Genomic DNA, 27,399 nt, shown 5'->3' with positions numbered 1-27,399 from the left:
CACTATGGCCATGTTAGACACCTTCCGTACCCTCTCTCTCTCCCTCAGCAGCCACCACGCCGATTTTGCAATTTTTAAAAGCATAAGTGAACCATGCCATAGGGAACTCGGCCCATCGGAGGTGAAGAATCACGGAGGCCCTGGAGAATACAGCGTCGGGCCCGCTAATGATATGCAAATGGTACCTACTGTAAATGCGGAGTGAAACGCATTGACGCCGTTTTCAAGTTGACGGAGAATAGCGATTTGGCGTCAAATTGGCCCCTGTCACGGTTTTGGAGTCGGAAGCTATTCTCCGCCAAATCGCATTTCCCGGTTTTGCCATCGGAGAATCCCGCCCAATATCTCCAAATAGTGCTAATGTACAGCAAGCAGGTTGCCTCCTCATAAAATGATGAAACAATCCTCAGACAAAAGAAGAAAGAGGAAAGACTATGCCGCCTGCCAGGGATTGATCCAGTTGCACGATTTTGCCTATTGTTGTTGTTTGCTAACGGGAAATGTGCCATCATTGTCACTGAACACAAGTGTCTTTTGTGCAGATAGTTCTCGGTCTCGCACTGACTGAGTCTTCTTCTATACTCATCCCAGAATACCTCACACATTTTTCAATGTGTCTGCAATCATGCAGGTCTCACATTTCCTGTCAGCTAAAAAAGAAAACAGTAATTTAATAGTGGTGCGCAAATTGTAGCCAAAATAAACTGTCAAAACACATGAAATCTTTCAAAACGTTCAAAACGAAAATACTGACTTTGGTAGATCATGCATTCACGAGTAAACTGTCTGCAACCTGATGCAGGGAATATTATGCCCTGCTGGTGCCTTGGCTTTACAGACCAGACACCAGCACTGATCAAAGAACTGGAAACTGCTGGCAGGTATTGAGTCTTTAGATAGCAAATTCAGTTGTTTCAAATAGCCAATTTAAAATGCAGTGCCTCTCATATCCTACGTATGCAAGGTTCTTCCTTTACAGAAACTGTATATTCATTGGAATTTGTCTACTTGATGAAAAGGGAAAATATTGTTGTCTCTCCATTATAAGGCCGCCACTCATTTTCCAATTTTGCAGACATGGACATCGACCAAGTTCGACAAAAGGAAGTGTGACCTGGATAAAATAATATTCTTGGCAAAAGGTGGAAATACTGAGGTTTCATACATGCTAACCACCATTGTTTCACATGGGCAACAGCATTTTTTACATTGCGTCCATATGTCAACATTTGCTGACAGAAATCAATGTTGGTTATTCTAATTAGCTGCTACTCTGAGGCCATTAAAATAATAGCTTTTGGATCTCCTCATCAATGGTGATCTTTTGAGAGAGGTAGCTATGATGCACTCCACATATTCCAGAATCTTACATTTAGCATATTGGTAGGTCGAATATTTGACTAGCCAGATGTGGGTTGATATGTGTTTTGTTTTGACAACATTCAAAGACAGACCAAGTTTTGTATGCAGAATTTGAGAGAGTGACTTGCAAATCGATGTGCAGAGTGGGCAATGACACTGCAGTCATCCACAAACTGTAAATCATAAATGTTGATGGTGGTCAGTTTAATTTTGACGTGGAGGCATCAAAGAACCTATGGGATCATCTTTTGTAGATACATAATAAAGCTTCAGTGTACGAACATAATTTGTGTGCATTGATTGTTTGGATACTTAAATACAGAAAATATTGAATTTGATTGATGATCAGATTGTAAATTGTATTTAAGAGCTGAAGTGATGTAAAAAGTAAGCGTCATGATGATGGAGGAAAACCCTGAACTACGTTTGGGCATACTGTTATAACCTGCCTGCTTACCATTGGCTGGGGACTAATGACAATCCCACAATCCTGTGGGAGTATGAGCTTCCCCAATGAGGGAGGCGGAGAAATCATTAGCAGACTCCCTGTATACATAAAGCTGGTCAGTTAGGAACCAGCCAGGAAGGAGTAAGCAGCAAGCGAAGTTGCTGCTGTTGTGTATATATGTTATTGTAAATAAATATTATTTCTTTATATCCTTAAAACTCGTGCTGGATTCTTCGTGGCCCTCACAAAACTGGCGATGAGGATTAAAGTGAATAGCTGTCTACACTGCTGAAGCCACCTCCCTGGAATTTTGTTGGATACAGGTTGGAAGTCGTTTTCTATTACACCATGCCTCTGTATGGACGATTGGATGTTTTTGATGTTGCGCTGGAAAGCTGGAACCAGTACGCACAACAGATGCGTTACTATTTCCGGGCAAACAACATCATCGAAAACGAGCGCCAGGTGGTCATATTGCTCACCGCCTGTGGCCCCCATACATTTGGGGTGATTAGGAGCCTTACGTACCCAGCTGCTCCGGACACCAAAACGTTTGATGAACTTGTGAACTTAGTGAGGCAACATTTTAACCCAACCCCGTCCACGATAGTCCAACGTTACCGGTTTAATACTGCCAAGAGGACCCCAGGAGAATCCCTTGCCGACTTTCTATCCAGGCTACGCAGGATTGGGGTGTACTATGACTATGGTGTGACCTTGTCAGAAATGTTACGCGACCGTTTGGTTTGCGGTATTAACAATGCGGCCACTCAGAGAAAGTTGTTAGCTGAGCAAACATTGACTTTTCAACAGGCCATTCAAATAGTATTGTCCCAAGAGAGCGCAGAACTAGGAGTGCAGGAGCTACAAGGAATGGAGGTGCATGCCTTGGGGCGCAACCCCTTTCTTCCGAAAACGTCCCCCCGCACTCATGCGGTACCTTGGGCGAGGCGACGTCCAGATCAACAGCAGTTGCCGTCGGACATTCCTCCTCGAAGGGAGCCTTCTCCAGAACCAATGGATGAGGAGCCATGTCCGTGTCAGACTTGTAGGCGCCGACCCCGTCGCGGACGCCGGTCCTGGGGCGCGAGAGGTGCCGTTGTTCCGACCGAAACTGGGACCAGCCCAGGGGCTGTACCTTCCATATGGATGAACCTGCGGCGACTACTCCTGAGGACGTGGAGACGGAGGACGACTGCCTGTTGCTGCATTGTGTGGCAGCTCCCCGTGTGGCCCCCATTAAGATGACAGTACGGGTCAATGGTCACCCGCTTGAGATGGAGTTGGACACTGGCGCAGTGGTCTCCGTGATCGCCCAAAGGACATTCGACCACATCAAGCAAGGTATACAGACCCTTACATTAACCGACACACAGGCCAGCTTGGCCACCTAAATGGGGGAACCATTGAACATTGCAGAAACTACGATGATCCCTGTTGTTTATGGACGCCAGGAGGGGTGTTTCCCACTTATCATGGTGCGCGGCCATGGGCCCAGCCTGTTGGGTCGGGACTGGTTGCGCCATTTGCGGTTGCAATGGCAGCACATCCTCCAAACAGTTTCTGTTGACTGAGGTGCTAGGACGATACCCAGATGTATTCCAGCCCGGTTTGGGGAAAATAAAAGGGGGCGTAGCCCATATCCAAGTCGAACCAGGAGCCACGCCGCGCTATTTCTGGGCGCACCCAGTGCCTTACGCCTTGCTCGAGAAGATAGAAGGGGAGCTCACTCGTTTGGAGACTTTGGGTATTATCAGGTCCGTCCGTTTCGCTGACTGGGCAGCACCAATTGTACCTGTAATGAAGCCGGATGCCACAGTTCGCTTGTGCAGCGACTATAAATTTACAGTGAATACGGCTTCCCGACTCGACCGATATCCAATGCCTCGCATAGAGGATCTCTACGCGAAGCTTGCAGGTGGACTCTCGTTCGAAAAATTAGATATGAGTCACGCTTATCTACAGTTGGAGCTGGACCCTGCCTCCCAACCACATGTAACGATTAATACACACCGGGGCCTGTATGAATACACACATTTGCCCTTTGGAGCAGCCTCTGCCTGCGCTATTTTTCAACGCGTTATGGAGGGCATTTTGAGAGGTTTATCACGTGTCGCTGTCTACTTAGATGACGTTTTGATCACAGGGACGTCAGAGCAGGAACATTTAGAAAATCTGGAGGCTGTCCTTAGACGCTTTTCAGAGACTGGAGTCCGTTTACGTCGCACAAAGTGCGTCTTTCAGGCGAAGGAAGTAGTCTACTACCTGGGTTATCGGGTGGACCGCGAAGGTTTGCACCCCGTCGCAGAGAAGGTGGGCAGCACGGTAGCATTGTGGATAGCACAATTGCTTCACAGCTCCAGGGTCCCAGGTTCGATTCCGGCTTGGGTCACTGTCTGTGCGGCGTCTGCACATCCTCCCCGTGTGCGCGTGGGTTTCCTCCGGGTGCTCTGGTTTCCTCCCACAGTCCAAAGATGTGCAGGTTAGGGGGATTGGCCATGCTAAATTGCCCTTAGTGTCCAAAATTGCCCTTAGTGTTGGGTGGGGTTACTGGGTTATGGGGATGGGGTGGAGATGTTGACCTTGGGTAAGGTGCTCTTTCCAAGAGCTGGTGCAGACTCGATGGGCCGAATGGCCTCCTTCTGCACTGTAAATTCTATGAAAAAAAAATTCTAAGGTGCGCGCGATTCAACAGGCCCCCGCCCCGACTGACACTTTGCATCTTCGTTCTTTTCTCGGCCACATAAACTATTATGGGAAATTCCTCCCCAATCTGGCAACTACGCTGGCCCCGTTGCACCTTCTGCTAAAGAAAAATGACACCTGGGTTTGGGGTCCGCCGCAAGAAACCTCTTTCCGGCGGGTAAAACAACAATTGTCGTCATCTGGGTTACTAACCCACTATGATCCTGGAAAGCCTTTGCTCATCACATGTGATGCATCCCCGTATGACATTGGGGCCATCCTGTCCCACAGGATGGAGAGCGGGGCTGAGTGGCCGATAGCTTTCGCCTCCCACACATTGACTGCAGCGGAATAAAAGTACGCGCAGATCGAGAAGGAGGGCCTGGCAGTGGTCTTTGCGGTGAAACATTTCCACCAGTACGTGTATCGCCGCCACTTCACTATCGTGACTGATCATAAGCCTCTGCTGGGACTTTTCAGAGAGGATCAGCCAGGACCGCCCATTGCTTCCGCACGGATCCAGCTCTGGGCTTTGTTGCTCGCTGCATACAAGTATACTCTAGAGCACAAACCAGGAACGCAGATAGCGAATGCCAATGCACTGAGCTGATTGCCTTTATCGACCGGCCCCATGTCGACCCCCACGACCGGTGAGGTGGTTGCAATCCTAAATTTTATGGACACCTTGCCTGTCACGGCATCACAGATCCGTGAGTGGACCCAGACGGAGCCAGTCCTGTCAAAGGTTCGGCACATAGTCCTGTATGGTGGGCAGCATAGACAGCTTCCAGGTGAGTTGCGGGCATTTTCCTCCAAGCTGTCAGAATTCAGCGTGGAAGACGGCATCCTCTTGTGGGGGACGCGTGTGATTGTCCCGGAAAAAGGACAGGAGCTGATACTAAGAGACTTGCACAATGGGCATCCAGGTGTGACCAAAATGAAAATGTTGGCCCGGAGTTATGTCTGGTGGCCAGGCCTCGACACCGACATTGAGAAGGTGGCCCAAAACTGCTCCATTTGCCAGGAGCATCAGAAGCTTCCGCCGGCCACGCCCCTACATCACTGGGAATGGCCAGGGCGGCCTTGGGCGCGCTTGCATGCGGATTTCGCCGGCCCTTTTCAAGGATCCACGTGCCTTCTATTAATCGACGCCCAGTCTAAATGGCTAGAGGTGCATAAGATGCTAGGCACAACGTCCTGCGCAACAATTGAGAAGATGCGTTTGTCTTTGAATACACAAGGCCTCCCCAAGCTGCTGGTCACGGATAACGGCACTCCATTCTCAAGTGAGGAGTTTGCGAGGTTCATGAAGATGAACGGCATACGCCATATCCACACTGCCCCTTACCACCCGGCTTCAAATGGGTTGGTGGAGCACGCAGTGCAGACATTCAAACGAGGCCTAAAGAAGCAATCTTCCGGATCAATGGATACGAGACTGGCTCGCTTTTTGTTTTCGTATAGGACCACCCCCCATGCGGTGACTGGGGTAGCTCCCGCAGAACTCCTAATGGGCCGGAGACTTCTCACCCGCCTTAGCATGGTTTTCCCGGACATTGGCGCAAAAGTACGCCGCACACAAGAACGGCAGGGACATGGTTTTTTTCGGCATCGGCCGATTCGGCAGTTTGCACCCGGTGACCCAGTGTTCGTTTGAAATTTTGCTGGTGGTGCCCAGTGGGTCCCTGGCGTAATCTTTCGCTAAATGGACCCTATATCTTACCAGGTGCAAGCCCAGGGCCGTCTTCAGCGCAAACATGTAGACCACGTTCGGTCCAGAAGACTATCCCTTCCAAAGATTCCCCGACCCCGGAGCTCATTTCTACAGTCACAGAGACCAGAAACAATGGAAAGTAGTCCTCACAACCTTCCTCTGGTGCCTCACTCAAAGCCTGCGAAGGTCGTTACAGAACTGCGTGGAGATAGAGACGCCGAGATGACGGAGGCAGCAGACTCTGACTACGAGATGGAGACACAGGATGCATCAGAGGGGGAATCCTCGAGCCCATAGGCCGTGGATGTACAACCGTTATGCGTTCATCACGGAATCGCCGCTCTACATCTCGTTACACGCCGCCCGATCCAGCGCCTCGTGCAAATGGTGTCCGGCCTGCGGCAAAACGAGTCCGACGCCCTCCTTCGCCAGGGTCTTCGGTGGATTCCTCGGACTTTGGGGGGAAGGGAGTTATACCCTGCCTGCTTCCCATTGGCTGGGGACTAATGACAACCGCACAATCCTGTGGGAGTATGAGCTTCCCCAATGAGGGGGGGCGGAGAAATCATTAGCAGACTCCCTGTATAAATAAAGCTGGCCAGTTTGGAACAGCCAGGAAGGAGTGAGCAGCAAGCGAAGTTGCTGCTGCTGTTGTGGTTTTAAAAATGGACATACATTGCACTGAATTTTCTGTAACATAATTTTCAGGAATTAGAAGGAAGTTACACTACAACCACACGACAATTTGTCCAAGAAAATTATTATGAAGATCAAGTGCAAAGCTTAATACCTTGATTTTAAGTGAGGGTATTCACCTTGCCTAAAATTTAGATATCTTGAACCTTAATAGCTGAAGTACTTTAATGAAATGAAAGTTCACATGGTTATGAAGAGTGTTTGGTCTTGTGGTATTATCAGGTATTGCAGTACCCGAGAGGCTGTAGACCATTGGGTAAACCTAGGAGTTTACCATTGGCTGTTTGGTATGTAGCTCCGCCCTGACAGGCGGGGTATCAGAACCGGTGCCGTCCCAGCAGCCCTCATTCTGTACCGAAGCTGCTGGGGAACAGATCTAGTCTATTAAAGCCTTCAGTTATGTTACAACCTCGTCTTTGAGTTTAATTGATCGTGCATCAGGTCTTTTGTTGCTCAATACATTTGTTATGGGGCAGCACAGTAGCGCAGTGGTTAGCACTGTTGCTTCACAGCACCAGGGTCCCGGATTTGATTCCCGCTTGGGTCACTGTCTGTGCAGAGTCTGCACATTCTCTCCGTGTTTCCTCCAAGTGTTCCGGTTTCCTCCCACAAGTCTCGAAAGACGTGCTTGTTAGGTGAATAGGACATTCTGAATTCTCCCTCTGTGTACCCGAACAGGCGCCAGAGTGTGGCGACAAGGGGATTTTCACAGTAACTTCATTGCAGTGTTAATGTAAACCTACTTGTGACAATAATAAAGATTATTATTATGTATTTTGGGCATTATACAATTTGTGCATGCTGTTTTTTTAAGCGCTTTCTTCCATTACACTTAGTTGCTGCCATCTTTAAAACCTACCATACAAAATGATGAGGATGTGATTTATTTCAGAGATCCTGATGGTGCTGCACAATTCAGGTGAAGAAGAGGAATTTACAAAGGGGAATTTATATAGATCCAAGAATAACTTAGTTTTTTATCCCCCACACATTATAAGAATGATGGGCTTATAGAACCTATCACGCCTATCAAGACCTGTCAGAGGATACCTGCTTTTTGCACGTCTCCTTCCAAAAAGCAACAGACACATGGTTGCACCTGACCAAGGAAGGTTCTTCCCACTAGAAGAGAAGGTGACCATATGAAACATTGGTATTTTGCATTCCTTTCGGTCCATCACATGGACACATCTGCCGCATAAAGCAACCAACAGTGCATATGTGTCAAGTAAGTGACAAACTCTATGGTCCCGGAGGGTGAGCCACAGGGCAGCTAGTGGCGCCTGGGACGAAGTGGCAGCAGCCGTCCGATCGGGAAGCGTGACCAGGAGGACTGGCCTTCAGTGCCGCAAGAGGGTCTGCGACCTACACTGGGCAGCCCGGGTGATTTGACAACAGTGCCAAAACTTTTCCACCCCCACGTGAGTACCCCTCCCAAAGTCTCCATACAGACCCCAACCCTCCCTTCATGCCCCCCCAACCCTTCCTTCACCAGCCCCCCACCACTGCGAACCATATGTATGGTTAACAATGCCCTCTCTGTGACTCTGCAGGAGAAGCTCTCCCACAATTGCCGGGAGAGTGCCCAGACTAGCGGAGGGGTGCTGGACATTAGAATCCTCACCTCCTCAGAGGAATGGGCTCTGGAGGTGACGGGGTGGCCGAGAACAGATACGTACTTTGACTGACGCTGCAGAGGTGAGGATCCACCGGCCCCACCCATGCGCCTGTCAAATATGAGTTGTTATTGCCATACACATCGACCCATCCCTCCCACTAACCACATGTCCACTCTCCCACAGGTTCTCCAGCCAATGGAGCTGGTGAGCACCACACTGCTGCTGATGTACATCAGGTGGAGGCAGGAATGCCCAGGTGAGACAGCAGTTGGAGGTCTGCTGGATCCAGGACCCAGGTGGGTCCCAGCCAGATGCTGAACCTATGGAACATGCTATCCTGGAGCTGATGGAGACTTTAGGGAGCAGCCGGGATATTCAGAGGGAGATGTCAATGACACTCCAGTAGGTCCATAGCTGATTGGAGGAGTCCCAGAGGCTACAGGTGCAGGGCATGTCACCAGCAATGTGTGGCACCAAGGCCAACACTACATCATGGAGACACACCTAGTCCTAGGCCCACCTTGGCCCATCTCACCAGGCATTGACCCCCCCCCCCCCCGACACCGGGCACACCACATGCAGGTGATGGGTGTGAAGAAGCACTCAGTAGACAGGTAGTTGTCAGACTATGGCTTAGATTGAGGAGCGCTGTCGCTCAGCTCTCTGTGGGTTATCATCTTCCCTCGACAGTGATCTGCTGGCAGTGCTGACACAGTCCCAGCACCCTGGGGTGATGTAACACAGACCCTGGGAAGGTGTAAAGGGGGGGGTGGGTGTGGACGGGATGAGGAAGGTAGTGATGACAGGCCACGCCATGTCCTAAGTGAAGCGGGCGAATATGAGGGTCTCCCTGGGTCTCTGGGCTTGCAGGACCCTCGCCACAGCCGCCTGTCCTGCAGCCTCTGGCTTATCACCTTATCTAGGTGTACAGGTCCACAGGTCACTAAAAGGGGCAACACAGGTGGAGAAGGTAGTCAAGAAGGCATACGGCATGCATGCCTTCATTGGCCGGAACATTGAGTATAAAAATTGGCAAGTCATGTTGCTGCTGTATAGAACCTTGGTTAGGCCATACTTGCAGTATAGTGTTCAATTCTGGTCGCCACACTCCCAGAAGGATGTGGAGGGCCTAAGGGCCTGTTCCTGTGCTGTACTTTTCTTTGTTCTTTGTTGGTCCCCCGGTTCATCCCTGGGATCGTCCTCCAGCCCTTGATGGGTCCGACGCCTCCTCATCATCCTCATCCTCCTCCTCCACATGGCGCTCATCCCCCACCTCCAGCACGTTGCCCGCTGCTGTGGCAAGTTGTGAAAGACACAGCAGACCACCACAAAGCGGGCAACCCGCCAGGCGGTGTACTGCAAGGCACCACCAGAACGGTCGAGGCATCGGAACCGCATTTTGCGCAATCCGGTGCACTGCTCAATACCAGCCCGGGTGGCCACATGGGCCTCGTTGTGTCGTGTCTCTTCGGTCTCCGGCCTCCATACTGGTGTCATGGCCTAGTCCTCAGTGGATACCCCTTATCCCCCCCAAGAGCCAATCGGCCATCCTGGATAGCTCCTTAAAGAGGCTGTGGTGTCTGACTGCCCCAGGATGTAGCTGTCATGCACATTCCCGAGGAAGTGTGCACACACGTGCATGATCTGCATGTGGTGGTCACACATTAGCTGTATGTTCAGGGAGTGGAACCCCTTCCTGAAAATGTAGAGCACTCCCAGCTGGCCAGGTGAGCGCAAGGCAACAAGCGTGAGTATGTAGGCCCCTAGAGCTGGGGCATCCCTGAGATGGCAGAGAATCCTGATGCCCGAGCATCTTGTTGGGCTTGATCCATGTCAAAGTTTATATAATTTTCACCTGGGCAAGCAGGGCATCCGTGACCTGTCAGATGCACCTGTGGGCTGTGGCCCACGAGATGCCACTCAAGTCCCCACTCAAGCCTGGAATAATCCCGAGAGATAAACGTTTTAGGGCTGCGGTGACCTTGATGGCCACTGAGAGCTGTTGTCCTCCTCCACGTGATGCCAAGTCCACGAGGACATGGCACAGGTTCCGCACCGTCACCTTGTTGAGGCGGAGCCTCCTGCGGGACACGCTGTCCGTCATCTGTTCAAATGGCCAACGACGCCTGCACACCCTGGAATGATGACTTATTGATGTACACGTCATAAGGTAACAATCAGAATGCTATACAAGCTAAGTTACTGATTAAGTTACATAGACTCTCCTGGAACTACGCTTATGTGCGACTGTCCTGGTGTACGCGTTACAACCTGTTGGCGATAGCCGGATGTCACATGACTGTCGGGAGGATTTAAACTAGTATGGCAGGGGGGTGGGAACCTGAGTGTTAGCTTAGAAGGTGTAATAACTGAAGGGGAAATAGAGAACCAAAATAAGAGATCAACATCACCCTCAGGCAGAGCAAAAAAGGTGACAAGTGTGAGAAGGGAGGTGGTCAATGTAGGACTGAGGGTATTGTACCTAAATGCCGCAGTATACAGAACAAGGTAAATGAGCTTGTTGCACACATTGAAATTGGCCAGAACCATGTTGTGGGCATTACAGAGATGTGGCAGCGAGGGGATCAGGGCTGGGATCTAAATATACAAGGATATGTGTTCTATCGAAAGGGCAGGCAGATGGGCAAAGGGGTGGGGTTGCATTGTGATGCACGATCAATGACCACTAAAGCGAGGTTGTAGCCCAACTGAAGGCTTTAATAAGCTAGATGTTTGCCCCAGCAGCTCAGGTACAGAATGAGGGTGGCATGGGTTCTTATACCCCGCCTATCAGGGCGGAGATATCATACATTCTAACCAATAGAAAGCATACAGTTTCCACCAATGGTGCTTTAGCCTATCAGGTACCGTAATACCTATAATACCACATTCACCCCTGTTAAAAAAGGTCCGGCGGGGGTGGTGGCCAGAAACTGCAAAACATAGCAACATGGTATAATTAGTTATGGAGGTACCGTAATACCTTCGTACAGTGTTTAGTAACTATTTACAAGTCTGGTAGTTATGTACATTTGATGGTTTATATTTACGGATTACAGTTAAAATGAAGCAATCAGTCGATCGGGGGCCCTGGTCGTCCTCTGTGATTGTCGAAGCTTCGGTGGTGACTCCGGTGGAGGCTCGGGCGTCTGTGACTCCGGGAGCATGGCTTCGATCTCCATGGCAGCTTCGTCACCACTAGACGGCGCTGGTGGGGAAAACGGCTGAACTGGGAAGGGAGCGCCTGCGGGGGGCGTCGGTGGGTGGGGGGGGCCTAGACGGGGGCGGCGGAAGGACCAATCCTCCTGTAAGGTGCTACGGTGGACGGGAGGGTGGGACTGGTGGCTGGAATGTGCGTGGGGTTCCTGCGGGCGCCAGGTCCCATAGGGAGACCGTATCTTGTCGGCCGTCGGGGTACGCCATGTAGGCATACTGGGGGTTAGCATGGAGCAGATGGAGCCTCTCGACCAATGGGTCTGACTTGTGCGCCCGCACGTGTTTTCGGAGCAGGATGGGTCTGGGTGCTGCCAGCCAGGTCAGGAGCGAGGTCCCAGAGGAGGACTTCATGGGGAAGACAAGGAGAAGTTCGTGAGGTGTCTGGTTGGTGGTCATACAAAGCAGTGACCGGATGGAGTGGAGGGCATCCGGGAGGACTTCTTGCCAGCGGGAGACTGGGAGGTTCCTGGACCGTAGGGCCAGTAGGACGTTCTTCCAGACCGTTCCGTTCTCCCTTTCTAACTGTCCGTTACCCCGGGGGTTGTAACTGGTCGTCCTGCTCGAGGCGATGCCCTTGCTGAGCAGGAATTGACGCAGTTCGTCGCTCATAAAGGAGGACCCCCTACCACTGTGTATGTAAGCGGGGAACCTGAACAGTGCAAAGATGCTATGGAGGGCCTTGATGACGGTGGTTGCGGTCATGTCGGGGCAGGGGATGGCGAATGGAACTGGGAGTACTCGTCAATCACGTTCAGGGAGTACGTGTTGCAGTCGGTGGAGGGGAGGGGACCTTTGAAGTCCATGCTGAGGCATTCAAAGGGACGGGAAGCCTTTATCAGGTGCACTTTCTCTGGTCGGTAGAAGTGCGGTTTGCACTCCGCGCAGATTTGGCAGTCCCTGGTGGTTGTCCTGACCTCCTCGATGGAGTAGGGCAGGTTGTGGGTCTTGACAAAATGGAAAAAGCGAGTGACCCCCGGGTGGCAGAGGTCCTCGTGGAGGGCTCGGAGGCGGTCCACTTGTGCGGTGGCACATGTGCCGCGGGACAGGGCGGCAGGAGGCTTGTTTAGCTTCCCGGGATGATACAAGATCTCGTAGTTGTAGGTAGAGTCTTCGATCCTCCACCCCAAAATCTTGTTGTTTTTTATCTTGCCCCGCTGTGCATTATCAAACATGAAAGCAACCGACCGTTGGTCAGTGAGGAGAGTTAATTTCCTGCCGGCCAGGTAATTCCTCCAATGTCGCACAGCTTCTACTATGGCCTGGGCCTCCTTTTCGACTGAGGAGTGGCGGATTTCAGAAGCATGGTTAAGGGTGGCCACCAGAGCTACGTCGGACGCATCGCTCTCGACCTGGAAGGGGAGGGACACGTCGATGGCATGCATCGTGGCCTTTGCAATGTCTGCTTTGATGCGGCTGAGGGCCTGGAGGGCCTCTATCGACAGGGGAAAAACTGTGGATTGGATCAGGGGACAGGCCTTGTCCGCGTAGTTGGGGACCCACTAAGCGTAGTAGCTAAAAAACCCTAGGCAGCATTTCAGGGCCTTGGAGCAGTGAGGGAGGGGGAACTCCATAAGGGGGTGCATGCGTTCAGGGTCGGGGCCTATAACTCCATTTCGCACCATGTAGCCAAGAATGGCTAGACGGTCGGTGTATGTAAGGTTAAGGATCTTTGCGGTCTGGAGAAATCTTCGGAGGTTGGTGTCGTGGTCCTGCTGGTCGTGGCCGCAGATAGTGACATTTACGAGATACGGGAATGTTGCCCGTAAACCGTACCGGTCAACTATTCGGTCCATCTCGCGCTGGAAGACCGAGACCCCGTTGATGACACCGAAGGGAACCCTTAAGAAGTGATAGAGCCGCCCATCTGCCTCGAAGGCAGTGTATTTGCGGTCACTAGTACGGATGGGGAGCTGGTGGTAGGCGGACTTGAGATCCACCGTGGAGAAGACCTTATAATGCGCGATCCTGTTTACCAGGTCGGATATGCGGGGGAGAGGGTACGCGTCCAGCTGCGTAAACCTGTTGATGGTCTGACTGTAGTCGATGACCATCCTATGCTTCTCCCCGGTCTTTACCACCACTACTTGAGCTCTCCAGGGGCTGTTACTGGCTTCAATGACCCCTTCCCTCAGTAGCCTTTGGATCTCTGACCTAATAACGATCGGGTCCTGGGCACTGTAGCGTCTGCTCCTGGTGGCGATGGGTTTGCAATCCGGGGTGAGGTTCGGAAACAGGGAAGGCGGGTCGACCTTAAGGGTCGCGAGGCCGCAGACAGTAAAGGGGGGTATAGGGCCGGCAAATTGGAAGGTCAGACTTTGAAGGTTACACTGGAAGTCTAAACCCAGGCGTGTAGCCTCACAGAGGTGGGGAAAGACGTAGAGACGGAAATTTTTGAACTCCCTCCCCTGGACTGTGAGGTCTGCTGCACAAAACCCCTTTATTTCCACTGAGTGTGAACCGGAAGCCAGGGAGATTTTTTGATTAATGGGGTGGATGAGGAGGGAGCAGCGCCTTACCGTGTCAGGGTATATGAAGCTCTCCGTGCTCCCAGAGTCGATTAGGCGGGACGTCTTGTGCCCGTTGATGAATACGGTCGTCGTAGCGGTTGAGAGTGTTCGAGGCCGAGACTGATCCAGAGTCACCGAGGCTAATCGCAGCAGTTGAGAGTTCTGTTCGGGCAGTGTGTGGTCAGCCGAGCTGGGGTCCTGGGGGTTCATCCAAGATGGCGTCTCCCATTGGTCGCACGTGGCTGGGGGTGCACAAAATGGTGGCCCCATCCCTCCAACGTGGCGTCCGCTGAACAAGATGGCGGCGCCTGGGTTCCGCACGTGGCCCTGGGATACGGAGGCGGCGGCAACCGCTGGCCGCACGGGGCCCGTGGAGAGGTTTGTGGTTGTGGTCCGCATTCGCCGCTGGAGACCGCGGCAATCACCCGGGCCTGGCATACCCCCACGAAATGGCCCTTTTTGCCGCATCCCTTGCAGGTGGATGCGCGGGCCGGGCAGTGCTGGCGGGGGTGCTTGGCCTGCCCGCAAAAGTTGCAGCTGGGCCCCTCGGGGTTCCCAGGCTGCCTTGCAGCGCAGACCTGTGGGGAAATAGGGGACGTCTCGGGGTCGGCCGTGGAGGGGTTCCACGCTGCCAGGGGGCTGCTGCGCGGTCGGGAACGTAAGCGCGGGCATTCCTAGAGGCCACGTCCAGGGAGCCTGCAAGGGCCCGTGCCTCCCTGAGACCCAAGGTGTCCTTCTCTAACAGGCGCTGGCGGATTTGTGATGATAGTATACCTGCCACGAAAGCGTCCCGGACTAAGAGTTCCGTGTATTCGCTCGCCGAAACTTGCAGGCAGCAGCAGCTTCTGCCCAAAACCAGGAGTGCATGGTAGAATTCCTCCAGCGATTCCCCAGAGGTTTGTCGCCTTGTTGCAAGCAGGTGCCGGGCGTAGACCTGGTTTACCGGGCGAATATAGTGTCCTTTTAGCAGCTCTATTGCTGCATCGAAGTCTTCCGCTTCCTCGATGAGGTGTAAATCTCCGGGCTCACCCTTGAGTGCAGGACGTGCAGTTTCTGCTCTCCCTTGGGTGCGTTTTCGGCCGTCTCGGGATACCCTTAAAGCACGCCAGCCAGTGCTTAAAAATTGCCGATGAGTTCGCCGTGTGGGGGCTAAGTTGCAGATACTCCGGCTTGATTCGGAGCTTCATCCTTTATTCTTAAAAAAACTAGCTTATTAAATTGATGCACGATCAATGACCACTAAAGCAAGGTTGTAGTCCAACTGAAGGCTTTAATAAGCTAGATGTTTCCCCAGCAGCTTAGGTACAGAATGAGGGCTTCTGTGGAGGCACGGGTTCTTATACCCAGCCTATCAGGGCGGAGCTATCATACATTCTAACTAATAGAAAGTATACAGTTTCCACCAATCCTATCAGGTACCATAATACCTATAATACCACACATTGTTAATAAGGAATGAAGTTAAATCGATAGCAAGGAGCGATATAGGATCAGAAGGCATAGAATCTCTGTGGGTAGAGTTGAGGAATCGCAAAAGTGAAAGGATCCTGATGGGAGTTATGTACAGGCCCCCTAGCAATAGTCAGGATGTGGGGCAGACAATAAATCAGGAGATAGATGAGGCATGTAAAAAAGGCGATATTACAATAATCATGGGGGACTTCCATATGCAGGTGGACTGGGAAAATCAGGTTGGTAGTGGATCCCAAGAAAGGGAATTTGTGGAATGTCTAAGAGATGTTCTTTGGGAGCAGTTGTGGTAGAGCCCACTAGGGAACAGGCAATTCTGGATTTGGAGATGTGTAATGAGGCAGACTTGATAAGGGAGCTTAAGGTGAAGGAACCCTGAGGGAGCAGTGACCACAGTATGATAGAGTTTACCCTGCAGTTTGAGAGGGAGAAGCTGCAATCAGATGGAATGGTATTACAATTAAATAAGGGTAACAAGAAGACATGAGGGAAGAGCTGGCCAGAGTTGGTTGGAAAAAGAGCCCAGCACGGAAGACAGTGGAACAGCAATGGCAGGGGTTTTTGGGGGTTATTCGGGAAGCACAGAAATTTATCCCAAGGAGGAGGAAACATGCAAATGGGAGGACAAGGCACCCATGGCTGACGAGGGATGTCAAGGACAGCATAAAAGTAAAAGAAAAAGTACACAAAGTGGCGAATCTTAGTGGGAAGCCAGAGGATTGGGAAGCCTTTAAAAGCGAGCAGAGGACATCTAAAAAAGCAATAAGGGGGGAGAAGATGAAGTATGAATGCAAGCTGGCTAGTAATATAAAGGAAGATAGGAAGAGTTTTTTTCAATATATAATGGGTGAGAGAAAGACAAAAATAGCCATTGGATCACTGGAAAATGTGGCTGGAGAAGTAATAATAGGAATTTAAAGAAATAGCAGAGGAACTCTAACTCTTAGTGGGCAGCACGGTAGCATTGTGGATAGCACAATTGCTTCACAGCTCCAGGGTCCCAGGTTCGATTCCGGCTTGGGTCACTGTCTGTGCGGAGTCTGCGCATCCTCCCCGTGTGTGCGTGGGTTTCCTCCGGGTGCTCCGGTTTCCTCCCACAGTCCAAAGATGTGCAGGTTAGGAGGATTGGCCATGATAAATTGCCCTTAGTGTCCAAAATTGCCCTTAGTGTTGGGTGGGGTTACTGGGTTATGGGGATAGGGTGAAGGTGTTAACCTTGGATAGGGTGCTCTTTCCAAGAGCCGGTGCAGACTTGATGGGCCGAATGGCCTCCTTCTGCACTGTAAATTCTATGATAACTGAATAGTTATTTTTCATCAGTCTTCACGGTGGAAGACACCAGTGGGATGCCAGAACTCCAGGAGAATCAGGGGGCAGCAGTGTGTGCAGTGACCATCACTAAGGAGAAGGTCCTGGGAAAACTGAAAGGTCTGAAGGTGGATAAGGTCTGAACTGGATGGACTACACCCCAGGGTTCTAAAAGAGATAGCTGAGGGGATTGTGGAGGCATTGGTTGTGATCTTTCAAGTATCACTGGAGGCAGGAAGGGTCCCAGAGGACTGGAAAGTAGCTAATGTAACACCACTGTTGAAGAAGGGAGGGAGACAAAAGATTGGAAATTATAGGCCGGTTAGCCTGACTTCAAACATTGGTAAGATTTTAGAGTACATTATTAAAGATTAAATTGCGGAGTACTTGGAAGTGCATGATAAAATAGGACTGAGTCAGCATTGCTTTGTCAAGGGGAGGTCATGTCTGATAAATCTGTTAGAGTTCTTTGAGGAGGTAACAAGGAAGTTAGGCAAAGGAGAACGAGTGGACGTGATTTATTTAGATTTTCAGAAGGCCTTTGACAAGGTGCCGCATAGGAGACTGTTAAATAAGTTAAGAGCCCATGGTGTTAAGGGTAAGATCCCGGTATGGATAGAGGACTGGCTGACTGGCAGAAGGCAGAGAGTGGGGATAAAGGGGTCTTTTTCAGGATGGCAGCCGGTGATTAGTGGTGTGCCTCAGGGGTCTGTGCTGGGACCACAACGTTTCACAATATACATTAATGATCTGCAGGAAGGAACTGAAGGCACTGTTGCTAAGTTTGCAGATGATTTGTCGTATGAGAAACGGTTGAGGACTCTGGTTCTGTACTCGTTGGAGTTTAGAAGGATGAGGGGGGGATGTTATTGAAATTTACAGGATACTGTGAGGCCTAGATAGAGTGGACGTGGAGAGGATGTTTCCACTTGTAGGAAAAACTAGAACCAGAGGACACCATCTCAGACTAAAAAGACGATCCTTTAAAACAGAGATGAGGAGGAATTTCTTCAGCCAGAGGGTGGTGAATCTGTGGAACTCTTTGCCGCAAAAGGCTGTGGAGGCCAAATCACTGAGTGTCTTTGAGACAGAGATGGATAGGTTCTTGATTAATAATTGGATCAGGGGTTATGGGGAGAAGGACAGGAGAATGGGGATGAGAAAATATCAGCCATGATTGAATGGCAGAGCAGACTCGATGGGCCGAGTGCCTCATTCTGCTCCTATGTCTTATGGTCTTATACAAAGATCTGTAGAGCGGCAGGCAGTATTGAGGAAGCAGGCGGGCTGCAAAAGGACTTGGACAGGCTAGAAGAGTGGGCAAGGACGTGGCAGATGGAATACAATGTGGGAAAGTGTGAGGTTATGCACTTTGGAAGGAGAAATGGAGGCATAGATTATTTTCTAAATGGGGAGATGCTTAGGAAATCAGAAGCACAAAAGGACTTGGAATCCTTGCTCACGATTCTCTTAAGGCTAACATGCAGGTTCAATCAGCAGTTAAGAAGGCAAATGCAATGTTAGCATTCATGTCAAGAGGGGTCGAATACAAGAGCAGGGAAATACTTCTGAGGCTGTATAAGGCTCTGGTCAGACCCCATTTGGAGTATTGTGAGCAGTTTTGGGCCCCGCATATAAGGAAGGATGTACTGGCTTTGGAAAGGGTCCAGAGGAGGTTCACAAGAATGATCCCTGGAATGAAGAGCTTGTCGTATGAGGAACGGTTGAGGACTCTGGGTCTGTACTCGTTGGAGTTTAGAAGGCTGAAGAGGGATCTTATTGAAACTTACAGGATACTGCGTGGCCTGGATAGAGTGGGCGCAGAGAGGATGTTTCCAATTGTAGGAAAAAAGAGAAGCAGAGGACATAATCTCAGACGAAATGGACAATCCTTTAAAGCAGAGATGAGGAGGAATTTCTTCAGCCAGCGGGTGGTGAATCTGTGGAACTCTTTGCCGCAGAAGGCTGTGGAGGCCAAATCACTGAGTGTCTTTAAGACAGAGATAGATAGGTTATTAATTAATAAGGTGATCAGGGGTTATCAGGAGAAGGCAGGAGAATGAGGATGAGAAAAATATCAGCCATGATTGAATGGTGGAGCAAACTCGATGGGACGAGTGGCCTAATTCTGTTCCTATGTCTTCTGGTCTTATGGACTAATGTTTGACACCATCTGCTGGTGGGAGGTCACATTGCTGAGTATACAGTATTATTCACAGGCATATCACCAAACCGTCCATACCATTCAATATCTGTATGGAATTGGGAGAGGGGGTTGGACTGACAAACAGTGGAGGCTGTCACCCCGGGACCCTCCATTCCCCCATTGATCTCCCCCCCCCTCCCTCCACCCCTCCCCCATACCCGGAATGTCCTGCCTACACATTCCCCACCGCAGCGGGCTCCCCCCAACGGACACCAGACCCTGTACCCCAGACACCCGCACGTAACTTTACCTGGACCGTCCGCTGGTCCCCTCCCCATTGCACTCACCCACCCTCCGACTGTGGACATGTCCCCGGAGCTGTGTCCCATCCCTGGGTGTTCGGATGTTGGCTGCTGCATCCGTGGTGTGGCCTCCCGCAGTGTCCAGGTACAGTGTCCAGGCATCGCTGTGTGATTGTGATGCTTGGCAGTGACTCCCACATGCTACAGGGCCCGCCCACCCACGGGAATCCACTCTGGATGAGGGAAGTGCTCACTTAATCACAATTTCCAATTCAGCAATAGCCTTCAACCACACGGCCAGAGGCCAAAGCAGTCGGTGGGGTTATGGTTGGTCAGTGGGGCAGACGGGCAGGGACAAGGGTTGCCCCCGGAATGGGTACACAGAAGCTAGGTGTTGGCATGATGGATTCGCGCACGGTTTCCCCCCCTCCCATGGCGACCCACCCAGCCGAGGGTGTCCCACCACCCTTGGGCTCTTTGGCTGTGAGCAAAGATTGCTACTCACCTCCTCGGCTGCCGCAGAAGCCCTTCTGCCAGGTTCACGTTTTTAAAAAAGGAGTACTAACCGGCGGCAGCATGACCACTTGCTGGGGAGACCGCTGAATGATGGGAGGCCATTGGATATGGAGTGGCTCCCGTTAATTCTATGGAAATAGGGCTTAAGTGGTGATAATTACCTTCTTGCCATGCTACATAGAACACAGAACATACAGTGCTGAAGGAGGCCATTCAGCCCATCGAGTCTGCACTGACCCACTTAAACCCTCACTTCCACCCTATCCACATAACCCAATAATCCCTCCTAACCTGCACGTCTTTGGACTGTGGGAGGAAACCGGAGCACCCGGAGGAAACCCACGCAGACACGGGGGGAACGTGCAGAGTCCACACAGACAGTGACCCGAGCCGGGAATCGAACCAGGGACCCTGGCGCTGTGAAACCACGATTCTATCCACTTGTGCTACCGTGCTGCCCCATACAGCAAGGTCCCGATTTCGGCTACAGGAGTGGGCCTGTTGCATCGCCAACTGGCGCCCGGCACTGTTCTCATTTTTGGCCTCTCCCGCTATTCACCGGCCTCGTTACTCTCTCGCTCGCTCAAGCAAAACGAGGCCGGAGAATCGCACTCTGTGATTACAAAAGGCAACACATTCATGGCTGTCGCTGTAGAAAGCCTACCCAGGTAACAGGGTTTCCTTTAGTGTACAGCATTGTAATCAGCACCCATGTGCACATTCTGGTTTTTCACATCAACTCTTTAGCAAACCGAAAGGATTTGCATTCAATAAATGGTCAGAGGGTATCTGACTATGCACATATCATTGTGCATCACAGTGCTTTATGCCATCATAGATGGGAATACACAAAGAAGTGAAGAAATAGTTTTGCTTTCCTCCTGTTAGCAACAATCATTTTCCTCATTTGAAGCCAGATACAAAGGACCAAAGTAATTGCATTCACTCTGTTAAGGCCAACAAGGACAAGAGTTAGGATGGCCCATAGAAATCGAACAGGTAGATGACAGCCCTGATATTTTGGCATGAATGAGAAATTTGCTACAAATTTCCAGATACAAATGAAGGGTAACAATAATATATAAATATCCTGCTGATAGCCTTTCCCTCAATGATACACATTGCTCTGCCAGGATTACTAATCTCCCAGGCTTCTTGCTCTGTTTGGTTCTTTCCATCAGTTTATGTGCTGAATTGCGTGGCAGAAATAAAAGGGGAAAGTTTGTGATTGGTTGTTGAAGAGGTACATGGATATGTGTAGGGGATGTGGTTATACTGCACGTGATGAGAGGTGGAGAAGAAGCAAAATTGACTGTGGATGTGGAGGGATGGATGTAAAGTCAAATGTGAGGAAAGTAAAATAAACAAGAAGTGATGGGAGAGGTTGGTGATTGAGCAAGTGGTTGGATACTAGAACAAATTTATTTTAGTATGTGATGAGAAGAGAGAAAGAGGCAAGTCTTCTTGAAATATGGAGATGCATTACAGTGTGCCTGAGTAATTGTATACTGAGGATGTGATGGAGGGGAAGGAATTGTTGAGAATAGTAGGGGTGGGATGAAAGCATTGTAAAGTTTTGTTTTGCAAGTGGAAACGTGAAACAATGTACTTTATCATGCTGCTCTTGTGAAGTCATTGACTTTTGACCTACATTGAAGTCAGGTCTTGAGGGTAATACTTCTGGGAAGCAGTGAGTCCCTCCTTTCCTTGACTTCCTCCACTACACCTACAGAGAGGCATCATGAATACCTGGTCTATATGGTTCTTTCAAAGCAGGAACTTCTATGTAGAATGCCACTAGATGATTGCTGCTTCCATGCTCTTGGGCGTGGGCAGATGGAATCCCAAAGCTACTAAAAAGATTGAAATAATTGAGGAAGGTGTTGAAATGCAGATTGTCACGCCCGTGTTACTCTCCTTTCCGACATTATCTTTATAGCTTCACTGAGTGAGATTGACAACTTAATACTGCTTTGTGACACGTCATGGGAATTTTGTGGATAGGATCCTTATAATTTTGAACTGGGTAAATATTGCTAAATGAGACAGGAGACTTTTGTCCGAACAGTTTGCATTGGATTTGATTCAAACCTGAGAGTTGAAATAATATAGCAAATTGTTACCAATCTCTCCTCCCCACTATGTACTCTGCATTTCAATTAGGAACAAATGGCCATACATAACGGTGAGACACATTGAAGCAATAGGATATGGGTTCAGATTAGCAATTTCCAACAGAGTAAATTCATAATCTCAGCAGTAACATTAAATGAATAGTGAAAATAAAGTACAGAGTTCAAGACACCTTGGGTGGGATTCTCCGGGAATTGGCGGGGCGGGCAGAAACGGCAGGAGTGGCGGGAATCCTCCGCACCTTCAGGGGCTAGGACGGCGCCGGAGCGGTTTGCGCCCCGCCGGACGGCGTGGAAGGCATTTGGCGCCACGCCAGCCGGGGCTGAAGGGACTCTGCCGGCCAGCGCGGGTCAGCGCATGCGCGGGAGCGGCAGCGTCTTCTGGCGTCATCCCCGCGCATGTGCACATGGAGTCACTTCCGCACCGGGAATGGCGGATGATCACGGCCTCCAGTGCGGAAGGAATAGAGTGCCCCCCAAGGCACAGGCCCGCCCGGGGATCGGTGGGCCCCGCCCGCGGTCCAGGCCACCGCGTGGGCACATTCCGGGGCCAGATCCCCCTGCGACCCCCCAATAACCTCGGAGGCTGCCTGTGCCGCCAGGTCCCGCCGGTAAGGGGCCAACTCTAATTTACGCCGGCGGGACCAGCTACAGGCAGGCAGGACTTCGGCCCATCGTGGGCAGGAGAATTTGGACAGCCCTGGGGCCCATTGAGTCGCGCCGGACCCCACCATTCCCCGAGGCCGGCGGCGCAACTCACGCCACATCGGGTTTTGGGGGTTGGGAGAATTCGGAGGCCGGCGGGAGTGGGATTCACGCCGGCCCCCGGCAATTCTCCGACCCGGCGGGGATCTGAGAATCCCGCCCCTTAAGTCACTGTTATGTAGGGTGCGATTCTCCCAGCCCTGCGCCGGAGAATCGCCACAACCGCGCCACGCCGCCCCGTTGCCGGTGCGCGATTCTCCGAGGTGCGGAGAATCGCTGCCATTTGCGCTGGCGCGTTTGACGTAGCGCCAGTAGCGGGCCGCTGTCCGCGGTGGGCCCACCGAGTCTCCGGCAGAGTCCCGCCGGCGCCATTCACCCCTGGGTGCTGCCGGCGGGAACTCTGCGCGAAGGGTCGGGGGGTGCTTCCGATAGGGTCTGGCCCGCAATCGGGGCTTACCGATCGGCGGGCCGGCCTCTCCCCCCACGGGCCTACTTTGTTGCGCGGCCGGCCCCTGAACCCCAACGCCATGGTGCGTCGGGGCCAGCGCTCTGAAAAAGACCCCCGCAAATGCAAGGGTTGGTGCGGTGCCCATTTGGCGCCGGGGAGGCTGGAGTGGCGTGAACTGCTCCAGCGCCATGCTGGCCCACTGTGGGGGACAGAATCGGTAGTCCCCGCGCCCATTTCGCGACGTCGTGAAACGCGGCGGCGTTCACGATGGCGCGAACATTTAGGGCGGGATTCTGCGCGAATCGGCGGGGCGGGCAATTCCGGTGGGAAGGAGTGGCGTGAACCATTCTGTGGTTGGGCTGCCCCAATGGTGCGGAATCCTCTGTACCTTCAGGGGCTAAGCCGGCGCCGGAGTGGTTTGTGCCGTGCCGGCCGGCGGGGAAGGGGCTTGGAGCCATGCCAACTGGCGCAGAAGGGCCTCCGCCGAGTTGCCGCATGCACGGGAGCGCAGCGTCATCCCAGCGCATGCGCAGGGGGGATCTTCTCTGCATCGGCCACGGTGGAGGACCACAGCAGCCGACGCGGAGGAATAGAGTGCCCCACGGCAAAGGCTCGCCCGCGAATCGGTGGGCCCGATCGCGGGCCAGGCCACTGTGGGGGCACCTCCCGGGCCAGATGCTCCCGCTCCCCCCCCCCCGAGGACCCCGGAGGCTGCCCACGCCACCAGGTCCCATTGGTAAGTACCTACTCTAATTTGCGCCGGCAGGACCGGCCGAAAATGGGCGGCCACTCGGCCCATCACGGGCCGGAGAATCGCCTGGGGGGGCGGCTGCTAGCGGCCGCCGACTGGCGCGGCGCGATTCCCTGCCCCCGCCAAATCCCCGGCGCCGGAGAATTCGGCAGCCGGCGGGGGCAGGTTTCACATCGCCCCCTGGCGATTCTCCAACCCGGCGGGGGGTCGGAGAATCCTGCCCTTAGTCTCCATTTCGGAGAATCGCGCCCATAATTCCCAGTAGCTAACTAAAGAGTGGTACTGTCAGAGCTCTATAAAAGGTTGTTTGCTCACCCTCCTGGTGGGGAATATTTTGTGGGCCATTTCTTCATCTGCCTGTCTATGAAACACTGAACTAATGAATCACTTCATGTTCAAAGGATGTTCTAAAGAAAATAAAAATGCACAGCAAAGGAGAAGGATTTTTAAGAATTTTAGGGCAGAATTGTTTTGAGGTGCAATCAATAATTGTTTTAGTTGAAGATACAAACCTATTAAAATAATTCAATTTGAATCCAGAGGGGATTGCTAATCTCGTGTTAGGCACTCTGCCTAACATTTTTTTTCGAATTGCTGTCAATTGACACTTAATCCTCTCCAATAACACATTCCACTCAATTAAATTTGGGAGTATTGTATTTCCTTTGCAGCTTTCCAAGTATCGCGGATAGTTTCTACAGGCAGGATTTTGCAGATTACCACTTGAATAGCTGGTGGGAAACACATCTCTGCCACTCACGGCAGCCCCATAGCCATGCAAAGCTCCAAGGAGCGTTAACTGACTGGAGACGCTATTCTCCCCTCACTGGTACGCCTCAGAGAGTTGGATTAGCAGCAGCGCCAGCAGTAACTAACCACATAAAAAAACAAAAAGAATGAAACATTAATTTAACACCAGGTATTCAAGTTAATTGAGAGGGGAAATGAGTAAAAGAGGAAGGAATTAGCAGCATTCTAAGCATTTGCCTGCTTCTTTGGAAAATTAAGGAGCTCGGTGGTGTGCAGTTCTGATTTAAAGTTGTACAAGCGAGTTAAACAATAATGATTTTGATTATACTGGCAGTGGTACTCCATTGGAAGCAACAATTACTCCTCTTGATTGAAGATGAGTCGTGTTCCAAAACATGTACAAAGATAATATTACAAGTGAGGAGCTAACTCTTTTTCCTCTGTCCATGCAGGAAAGTCTATCCAATGCTGAGTAGTTAGACCTGGTTGAATGAGGCCATTGATCACCATGGGGAAGGTGAATCAAAAATAAATGATACAATATAAAGCACAACAATCTAACACTTAAATAAATACATGTTTAGATATTTTGCCGCTCTCTCCCGCCTCTCCAACATAACTGGAAGGTTCAATTACAAAACATTCTGGAGAAAAACTCAGATGGCTGTTCATTACACTGGTGAGGCACACTACAACAGCAAACTTAGGCTATATTCAACACAGCTACTGCTTTCATTCCATCAGATAGCTAGGGTTAAACTACAGGCTGCACATTTTTTGTATTCTTTCACAGGATGAGAGTGTCGCTGGCGAGGCCAGCATTTGTTGCCAGTCCCTTAATTGTCCTTGAGAATTCACTCCACGTGATATCAAGAAAATGGCTGAAGGCACTGGATACCGCTAAGGCTAAGGGCCCTGACTATGTTCCAGCAATAGGACTGAATACTTATGCTCCAGACCTTGCCGCACACCTAGCCAAGCTGTTCCAGTACAGTTACAACACTGGCATCTACCTGGCAATGTAGAAAATTGCCTAAGTGTGTCCTGTACACAAGAAACAGGACAAATCAGTCTGCGGTCCATCACCAGCAAAGTGATGGAATGAGTCATCTACAGTACTATCAACCAGCACTTACTGAGCAATAACCTGCTCAGGGATGCTCAGTTTGGGTTCCGCTAAGTTCGCTCAGCTCTTGATCTCATTACAGCCTTGGTTCAAACATGGACAAAATAGCTGAATGCCAGAGGTGAAGTGAGAGTGACTGCCCTTCACATCAAGGCAATATTTGACCGAGTATGGTCAAGGCCCTAAGCTGGAGTCAATTGGAATCAGGGGGGAAACTCTGCTGGTTGGAGTCATAACTGACACAAAGGAAGATGGTTGTGGTGGTTGGAGGTCAATCATCTCAATTCCAGGACATCACTGAAGGGGTTCCTCAGGATAGTTCCCAAGGCCCAATCATCTTCAGCTGCTTCATCAATAACCTGCTTTCCACCATAAGGTCAGTAGTGGGGATGTTTGCAGATGACTGCACAATGTTTAGCACCATTCGCAACTCCTCAGATAATGAAGCAATCCATGTCCAAATGCAGCAAGATCTAGACAATATCCAGGCTTAGGCTGACAAGTGGCAAGTTACATTTGCACCACATACGTGCCAGGCAATGACCATCTCCTGCAAGAGAGGATCTAACTATCACCCTTTGACATTCAATGGCATTACCATCATTGAATCCCCCACGATCAACACCCTGGGGGTTACCATTAATCAGAAACATAATTGGACTAGCCATATTAATACTATGGCTACCAGAGCAGTCAAAGGATCCTACAGCGAATAACCCAAATCATAGAATTTACAGTGCAGAAGGAGGCCATTCAGCCCATCGAGTCTGCACTGGCCCTTAGGAAAGAGAACCCCACTTAAGCTCACGCCTCCACCCTACCCCCATAACCCAGCAACCCCACCGAACCTTTTTTGACACTAGGAGCAATTTATCATGGCCAATCCACCTAACCTGCACATCTTTGGACTGTGGGAGGAAATCGGAGCACCTGGAGGAAACCCACGCACACGGGGAGAATGTGCAGACTCCGCACAGACTGTAACCCAAGCCGAGAATCGAACCTGGGACCCTGGAGCTGAGAAGCAACTGTGCTAACCACTGTGCTACCGTGTGTCATGTGAGAGTACCTTTAAGAAATGAATGTTTAAGAAAGGTACCATTAAGAAATGGGTGTTTATTAGTGATGTCAGAGTGTGAGTGGAGCTGGGCTGTCTGTCGGCTTTTTTACTTTCGTTTTAGGCTATTTGCTGCAGGGTGTGTTTTAGTTTCATTTTCAGAGCTGGATAGCTACAGTCACAGCTACAAGGGGTATTAGTTTCTCTGTCTGTAATCTAAAAACTGTAAATCGATTCTTTAGTGATTTAAAACTAATAACTGCTCACAGTAGTGTCTTTAACCTGATGTGCTTCTGTTTAAAGGTTTTGTTTAAGGTTTATGGATGTTAAAAGGACAGCTTAAGGATTACGAAATGTTGTATTCTTTGGGGGTTGTATTAGAATTAATGGTTGCTAAGATGTTCACTGTATGTTTTAAAAAGGTTAACTTGTGTTCATAGA

The sequence above is a fragment of the Scyliorhinus torazame genome, chromosome 6, assembly GCF_047496885.1.
Source record: "Scyliorhinus torazame isolate Kashiwa2021f chromosome 6, sScyTor2.1, whole genome shotgun sequence".
NCBI lineage: Eukaryota > Metazoa > Chordata > Chondrichthyes > Carcharhiniformes > Scyliorhinidae > Scyliorhinus > Scyliorhinus torazame.
The sequence above is the reverse complement of the archived record's forward strand: the minus strand, read 5'-3'. Positions refer to the sequence as shown.